The following is a 9,737-nucleotide window of genomic DNA, read 5'->3' on the forward strand; positions in this document are numbered from 1 at the left end:
AGTTTCAACAAAACCGATATTAACAAATAAACGAATGCATAAATACCTTTTTTCTTTAGCAAAACCTTTGCGTGTACACACTGGAATCTCAGATATATGCATGTGTTTTATATATATATCGTTGGATGGTGAAATATATATAAATATATATATATGTGTGTATGTATGTATATATAATTTTCTGGACATTCTATTTCGCGTTGAAAGGAAAGAAAATGAAGGAGAAAACGATGTTAGAGGAAGAGGAATGAAAAGGAAATTGAGGCAAAGAAAAGGATGTGGCAAAGAAAGAGTAAGGAAAATTACGAAAAAGGGGGAAAAGACAAGATAGAAAATAAAAATAAAAATAATGATAGTACTAATGATAACAATGATAAAAAAAATATTTGGAATCACAATAATAACAATACCAATAAAGATAACAATGGCAATAATAATAACAACCACAACAAGAATACTAATATCGATAAGAGGAGAATTCGTGTCTTTCTTGTTTCAGTCTTTTATAGTACATGGATAATAGAAAAAAAAACTCTACTTGATGTTTTTCGTCGTGTCAAACAGTAACACATTTCTGTAAATTGTGTTTTCATCTACATTTCGATGGACGGTGAGATACATTCTATAAAGATAGGTAGATACACAAATGCTAGGAAATCTCGACAAATTTGAATCATCTATATCAGTTGCCATGAGCGATAAATGGAAGAAAAATGATAATTTGCATGCTATTAACACCAAAACAATATTAAAAACGCTTCCAGGATCAACAGCGGGGCATCGATCCCGCTCTCTCGCGTAGCAGACGAGAGGTTAACCTTTGTACCACTTCTGAACCCATTAGAGGAAAAAGGGTAAGCATTATTTCAGTTTTGATGTTGATATCCTCATAATTACTGTCCTTTTTGGGTATTCGTATAATTTAATATTGATGTTATGATGTTTATTATTGTTTATTTTAGGAAATATTATTGGATATTTCTGCAATCCTGACTTTATTTCCATATCAATAGAGAGTGTGCTACATCTCTATATAGATAGAGATGTAGCACTTCGATATTTCTCCAGATTTGACTCAATAATTTATATTCACTTTCGTAACAGATCAGTAGTGAAACTGATACCACATGATTAGAAATTTAAACTTTTCGTTATATAGTACAACAGCCATCGTTACCGATCTGATTACGTAATTACTAGGTTATGCATCCCTATCTCCCCTTTGTCTAATCGAATTCAAAGTCACCACTTCGTTACCACAATAGCAAATATTCTGAATAATTGAGGTTGGTCCTACATTCCTCCAGGCTCTTCCCTAGGTAATTGGGTTCCTCGGATCCCCGTTTTTGAGATCACATCCCACGTATAAAGGACTGCAGGAGATTGTTCTCAACATAATTTCTCTTTACATCCAAAAGAACACGATGAAGTTCACTGCAGTTTTCCTGTTCATGGCCTTGTTTGTATCTGGAAGTTTGGGTTTGATTCTGCCGATCCGCTTCCTGTGCCTGTGCTCAAGGGGTTGGACGTCAGCCTCGCTCTGGAGATCAGCGGTATTTGTTCCTGTCCGGGAAGGCGTGTACAGGTGCGTCATATAAGTTTCAACAAAGCCGATATTAACAAATAAACGAATAGATAAATACCTTTTTTCTTTAGCAAAACCTGTGCGTGTACACACTGGAATCTCAGATATATATATATATATATATATATATATATATATATATATATATATATATATATATATATATAATATATTCCCTCTCTCTCTCTTCTCCCTCTTTTAACCTCACTGAAATATATGATTTGTCAGGAGATGAAAGTGAGATATTATGTTTCTATTACAAAGGAACAAATCTTAAATGACGGAGTATTAAAGATAACCAAAATAATGAAATCATTCATAACAAAAACGGAGTTTAAAATATAGAAACCCGAGCAGTATTTCCTTCACATTTCGTGACTCCTGCTTCGCCGTGATAGAGGCTCGCGTAAATCACTAGGTGTTTTTAACACTTTTTTCGTGTTCAATGACTCACTCATTCTCTCTCTCTCTTTCACCCACTCATTCTCTCTCAACTCAAGTCAGCAGTAAATACAGAAAGACATCATCCTACTCGTTTAAAGAGGAATAAAATCGATGTGGTGAGAGTGGATGGCGCCGGTAGTTGTTATGGGCCTCGAAAAGTACATTGGAAGGAATTTTGGTGAGAATTGATATGGATAGTAACCCGAAAGGGGTGTTGCATAAGATTCTAATTCGCATTATAGACTAGTGGAAAGTGCATTATAGGATGCAGTTTCATTGATATTATGCTGTCATAAGTATATCGCAGCAAAACTGTGGTGGAGTAGGTTAACATGAGACGAAGAATAAGGCATAAAAAGTCTTCACTATACTGGAAAATGTAATATCTTTATGAATATTGCGTATCTGCACGTATATGAAAGTTTTTTATGTAGTGAACTAAGAACTGCACATGTTAACCATTTGGTTATAAACCGCTGACTCATCTAAATACGCATGTAATTTATGTCTGGTGTATGATTTTCAATGAATACTAGGAATATTGATTACTATTATCTATCAATGTATCTATCTTCTGTTGTCTAATATATGTATATAATCCTCAGTAGAGGCAAACATTTAATAACCGACATGCAATAAAAATAAAAAACTTGATAGGAAAAATTATATGATAGTATAAATGGTTTTGATATTGGAAATGTATTATATAGTAATGACACCCTTGAGTAATATACATCTACGTAACTTTACAATTAATAGTAAGAGATGTAGTATCATTGTGATCTTTTAACAAGCGATTTCAACTAGTGACATGACATTAGGGGCACAAAGAACAGTATGGAAACTGATAATAATGTAGACATTTTTAGTATAGCTAAGTTGTAATAAATACAAGAGTTCGTTAGAGCTGATTACGTAATAACTAGGTTTGATCCTTCCTTTGCTTATGGAATATCAAAGTCACCATTCATATAACAGTGGAAATTTTTCTGAATTAATAAGTTGGTCTCCTTTCCATGGCCATTTCAAGGATGGGGTTTGGCTCAGTTTTTGAGATCAATCCCCGTATAAAACCATGAGATTGTTCCACATATTCAGTTGATCAACGCAAGTGCGTATCTGCGTTTACTGTTCGTGGCATGTTTGTATTGAAGTGGGTTTGATTCTGCGATCCGTTCTTGTGCTGTGTAAGGTGTTGGGTCCGTCGTTGGGAGATAGTCGGTATTTGTTGGTCTGGGAGATGCAATGTACATTTTAAAGTTTCAAAAAGGCGATATTAACAAATAAGCAAAACCTGTGGTGTACAATGGAATTCAGCTTATGATTGATGTAACAATACTATAATATATATCCAAATAAGGAAATATGTGCACATATTAGTTGTTTCAACTATTGTCTTCTTTTCTGCTGTAGAGGCGGAGAGATAGTGTCCATAAGATCACCAGTGTACGTAGAGAAAACATTGATTTCACCAATTATAAATAGGAATATCTGATACATTGGCAGCAGTAAATACCTATTAACTATCATGTATATAATAATATAGTCTTCTCTAATGTCCTAAACCTAAGAATATATATTTGTCAGGAGCTGCATGTAATACAGTATGAGAGAACAAAAGATTTCACTATAAATGACGGGTATAAAGTAAAACCAAAGTATATGAAATTCCCAACCTATTAAAAAAAGGAGTTTAAAACATAGAAGCCGAGCCCTGTTTTTTCCATCACATTCGTGCTTGTTGCCGTGATAGAAATAAAGGAGTTTTTTGATTTTTGTGGTCCTGATCTATTCTGTCTCTCTCTTTTTTCAATCTTCTTCGAGGCCACTCAAGTCCTGCAGTATGCAGCGGATCAACTAATTATATTTCGGGCTGATAAAAGTATCAACAATGGTAATATAAAATAATATGAACACAAATAGTATAGTAATATCACAAAAGTACACTATAAATACTATATACACTTCGTAATTATAAATACAAATGTATTAACATGTATATTAATTAAACAATTATGTATAACATGGCGATGAAAAATATAGTATACACATGTAAAATGATACTTATGGGCAGCACATGTATATAAAGTACATATGTATACAATGAGATAAATACATATGTATACGCATGTATACAATCATATGTATACGATGTAATAAAAATATGTATACGCTGTTATAAACTGATATATACGATGTATATAAATATCTAAATATGTATATATATATCTAATCTATATAATGATCTCTTATCTTAAAAATGTCATAAATATCTCATACCAACCTGTAAAAAATCTCATAATATACACACCATGTATATAAATTTATACATATAAAATGCATATAAATACTACACCACACAATTATATATATTTAACATGTATATAACTATTATGTAGTACAATGTATATAAATTCATATGTATACAAAGAATATAATCATATGAATCACAGAATTCACATAAAGTATAACATGTATATAAATTACATCTGTATACAATGAATATAAATGAATAAGTTAACATGTATATAATACATATGTATACAATGTATATAAATAATTGAATACACTTGTATATGATAAATAATTGTTTACATGTCTTAAAAAAAAAGTTAAAAGATTAAATACAGATGTTCACCAGAATATTAAATACATAGTATAACTATAATTAAATTACTATTTATACAAATGTATATAAATATATGTATACACAAGTATAAAATAATATGTATCAATGTATTTAAATAATATGTATCACATGTATATAATTTTATGGATAACATGTATATAAATACTCTATGCATAGTATTTTTCTTTTTTCTTAGTTCACTATTTTTGATAAAGGAATCAAGGATTTATCTTTTTTCGTAACAGTTGATTTTGACATTTAATTGATCGTTATATAGTACAAGAGCCTTCGTTACGGAGATGATTACGTAATTACAGGTTATGCAATTCCTATCCCATCTCTCTTAAAATGAATTCAAAGACACCATCTCGTTACCACAATGGCAAGTATTCTGATTTAATTGAGGTTGGACCTACTTTTCCCCCAGGTCTTCCCTAACATTGGTCCTCGGATCCCAGTTACCTGAAATCACATCACACGTATAAAGCACTTGCAGGAGATTATACTCAACATCATTTCTCTTAGAATCGAAAAGAACAAGATAAGTTCACTGACTCCGTTTACCCTGTTCGTTAGCCTTGTTTGTGTCCTGGAAGTTTGGGTTTGATTCTTCCGATCCCGCTTCCTTGTGCCTGTGCTCAGTAGGGTTGGACGTCAGCCTCGCTCTGGAGATCAGTCGGTATTTGTTCCGGTTGGGAGGCATGCACAAGTACCATCATATAAGTTTCAACAAAGCCGATATATAACTAAATATTTAGCAAAACCTTTGCGTTACACACTGACAATCTCATATATATGCATCACACTGTAACAATATATATATATATATGTATCGATATATATATATCTATTATATAAATATATATATAAATATATATAATAAAGCTTGTTTGTGTTTGTGCTAGTTTTATTTGCTCACTAACACTGGAACGGAATGAGATTTAATATAATCGTATTAATAATAGAGTATCCAATAAACTGGACTTTAGTGGTGTTAAAAGAGACAATTTTCAGGGAAGAAGATCAGGTGTATCAATTGTATGATAATATAAACATTATATATGCAATTTAGATATAACATGTTACGGTGGATCTTTCAAGAAAGGATTGCAAGACGGACAAAAAAGAGATATTATATATATAATTATATTATATATTATTATATATATCTATATATCAATATAGATAAGTATATATTATTGTATTGTATAACGAAAAAAAACACTGGAAGTACAGATACATCCCCCTCAAGTAAAAAAAATGATCATAACAGATCGTTTAGAGAGATTAGCGAAGAGTGGTAATGATATAAACATCAATACACAAAGCATTATAATATGATAGTATGCAATTTTTTTTTTTTTTTGTACCTATTTTAATTAATATAAAACTGACTGGTTTGTAAATAGGAGGAACAAGGAATAACGGATTCATTGCTTAATTTTTACGTACAAACAGTACTGAATGATACCATGATAGCATTTAACTGGAGGTTCTCTAGACCCAAGTTTGCGTTACGGAGATGATTTAGTTCTTTAGGATATGCTATCCTATCTTTATCTCTCTTAAAATGAATTCAAAGTCACACCCGTTCCACAGTGGCAAGTATTCTGAATTAATTTGAGGTGGGTCTATTCCAGGCTTTCTAGGCGATTGGGTATCCTTGGATCCCAGTTTCTGAGATCACATTCCCACGTTATAAAGACAGCCACAGGAAAATTGTACCAACATACATTTCTCTTTGCGGTATTTGTTCCTGTTCGTGGGGAGGCAATGCCACAAAGTACCATATATAAGTTTAACAAACACGATATTAACAAATAAACGAATCATAAATACCTTTTTTTTTTAGCAACCTTTGCGTGACTACACACTGGAATCTAAGATATATGATACGCACCAACACAAAAATATACATATATTATATTATTATATGTATATATATACAATATGTAAATCTCTATACATACTGAATATATATACTATGTTATTATATATACATATGTATTATATATAATATGTGATATATACCTTGTTATATATACATATGTATATCTAATATGTAAATATTTACATATGTATTATATTATACATAGTCTATATATACATATTGTATATATATACAATGTATATATATACATTGTTATGTATATCTATATATGTATACATATGTATATATATACCTATGTTATATTACTATGTATACAATATGTATACATATGTTTATATATACATATGTATAAGTTTGTTTGTTGTCTTGTACGTAGTTCTTTTTTGGTCTTATAAAACCTGAAAATGGAATGCAGTGTATTAATATCATATTATAAATATTAGAGTCCTACAATACAGATATAGCTGGTGTTTAAAGAGACACAATTTCAAGGTTAGAAAGTTACCTGTGTAACCCATTTGTTGATAATAATACACATCTATCATATACAATTTGGATATAACATGTTTCGGTGGACTCTTTCAAGAAAAGAGATCGAAAGAAAGGACAAAAAGATATATATATATATATATATATATATATATATATATGTATGTATAACGAAAAAAAAACAATGGTAGTAATGATAATACCAATAAAGTAAAAAAATGATAATAATCAGTTCAGTTTAGAGAGATTAGCGAAGACGTGGTAATGATAATAACAGCAACTACAACAAGAATACTAATACTGATAGTATCAGAATTTTTTTTTTTCTTTCTTGTCTCACTATCTTTTATTACATATAAAAACTGACTGGTTTGTTAAATAGGCCACAGAATAAAGGAATAAAGGATTCATTGCCTTACATTTTATCGTAACAAATCAGTACTGAACCTGATACTACATGATTAGAAATTTAAATTGAGCGTTATATAGTACAACAGTCTTCGTTACGGAGATGATTTCGTAATTACTAGGTTATGCTATTCTTTAATACTATAAAATGAACTCAAGTAACACACCTCGTTCCCACCACACCCCCAACACCAAAACAAAACCCAAAATAGTGACAAGTATTTGAATTAATTTATATTGAGTTATGTTTTAAGATTGTTACATTTTAGTAATATATTGGATATTTTACCATCCTGCCTTTATTTACATATCAATTGAGAGTGAGATACTTTCTATATAAATAGGTAGAGTACATAAATCCTTTGATATTTCTCCAGATATGGATCCAATAATATTCATTTTTCGTAACAGTATCAGTAGTGAAACTGATACATGATTAGAAATTCTATTTTTTTTTCCTTATATAGTAAACAGCAAGTTAAGATAAATATTGATTACGTATAAATTATAGGTTACTGCATCCTATCTCTACCTTTGTTAAACATAATTAAAGTCACACTTGTTACCATAATGGCAAGTATTTCTGATTAATTGAGGTTGGTCTTACAATTAGGTTTCAGTATCAACACTTAAGGAGACTGTTTCAACATCATTTCCCTTTGCTCCAAAAGAACACGTATGAAGTACACTGCCGTTTTCTGTTATGGCTGTTTGTGTCTGGAAGTTTGGGTTTGATTTCTGTCGGTCCGCTTCTGTGTTAATCCAATAAAACAGATTATAGCTGGGCTTACAGAGACAAGATTACTAAGAAGAAAGTTACGTGTGTTGTAACCCATTTGTTAATAATAATAAGTATTTAAATTATCTGTGCTTATTACATACAATTTAGATTTAAGTCAGTGGTTCGGCTGGATTTAAGAACTGAGAACCTCTTTCAAGAAAAGAGATAAAAAGGAAAAAAGGAAGATATATATATGTATAACGAAAAAAAAGCATGGTATAGTAATAATACCTGCAACCACATATAAGAATACTAATATGATAATATAGATTTGTGGGGGGGGGGTTTTCTTGTTCACTCTTTATTACAAAAAAAATGAAAATAGGGTTTTTGTCAAATAGGCCACATATGCTATAAAGGATTGAAGGATTCATTGCCATCATTTTTTCGTAATAAATCAGTAGTGAAACTGATAACACATGTTAGAAATTTAAATTGGCCGATTATATGTAGTATAACAGCTTTGTTACTGGAGGGGTGATTACGTAATTACTAAGTTGTTCATTTATCTTTCCTCCTCTCTAAATGAAGTAACACACCTCGTTCCACCGTGGCAAGTATTTGAATTAATTGAAGTTATATATATGTTATATTATCTATATTATATATATATATAAAATATATATGCATATGTAATTATATATATGTGTGTGTATGTATGTATATGTATATATATTACGATATTTAACAAAAAATGTTTTTATTTATATATTCAATAGAGTGTGGATTGTACATTTTATATAAGATTTAGATATACATAATGCTATCGATATTTCGCCCAGATATGAGGTACAATTATTAAAAGATTATTAATTCCTTTTTAGCTCCATTATCCTTTTTTCCTCTATTGAAAATAGTTTTGTTTTTTTTTTATCATGTTTATTACAAAGTAAATCCTAATCTAGACTCTTAGCTCAGATTCACACAATGAGCAAAGCGTTTTTTTCTGCTGTACGCGAATGCAAGATTTATTGCATTTTTTGTAAGGTTATGATCCTACTTCTATGCCTAAATGAATTAAAGTGCCACCTCGTTACACAGTCCGGCAAGTATTCTGAAATTAATTGAGGTTGGTTCATAATTCCCCAGGTCTCTAGGCGATTGGGTTCCTCGGATCCAGGTTCTGAGTCACATCACGTAATAAAGATGCAGGAGAGTGTTCAACATTCGTTTCTTTTGCAATCCAGAAGAACAAACCGATAAGGTGGGGATGAAGTTCACTGCGTTTTCCTGTTCATGGCTTGTTTGTGTTCTGGAAGTTGGTAATTACTCTTATTTTGATATACATTTTATCCTTATGATGTATTGTTTGTATAATTATTATTATTATTTTCACTATTACAATGTATATAAATAATATGTATACCATGTATTATAAATACAATGTATAACAAGTATATAAATACATATGTATACACATGTATATAAATACATTGTATACACCTGTAATATAATTACATATGTATACAATGTATGATAAATAATATGTTATACACATGTATATAATACA

The sequence above is a fragment of the Penaeus japonicus genome, unplaced genomic scaffold (assembly GCF_977035675.1).
Source record: "Penaeus japonicus unplaced genomic scaffold, GWHDUDI00000001_assembly GWHDUDI00000005, whole genome shotgun sequence".
NCBI classification, from domain to species: domain Eukaryota; kingdom Metazoa; phylum Arthropoda; class Malacostraca; order Decapoda; family Penaeidae; genus Penaeus; species Penaeus japonicus.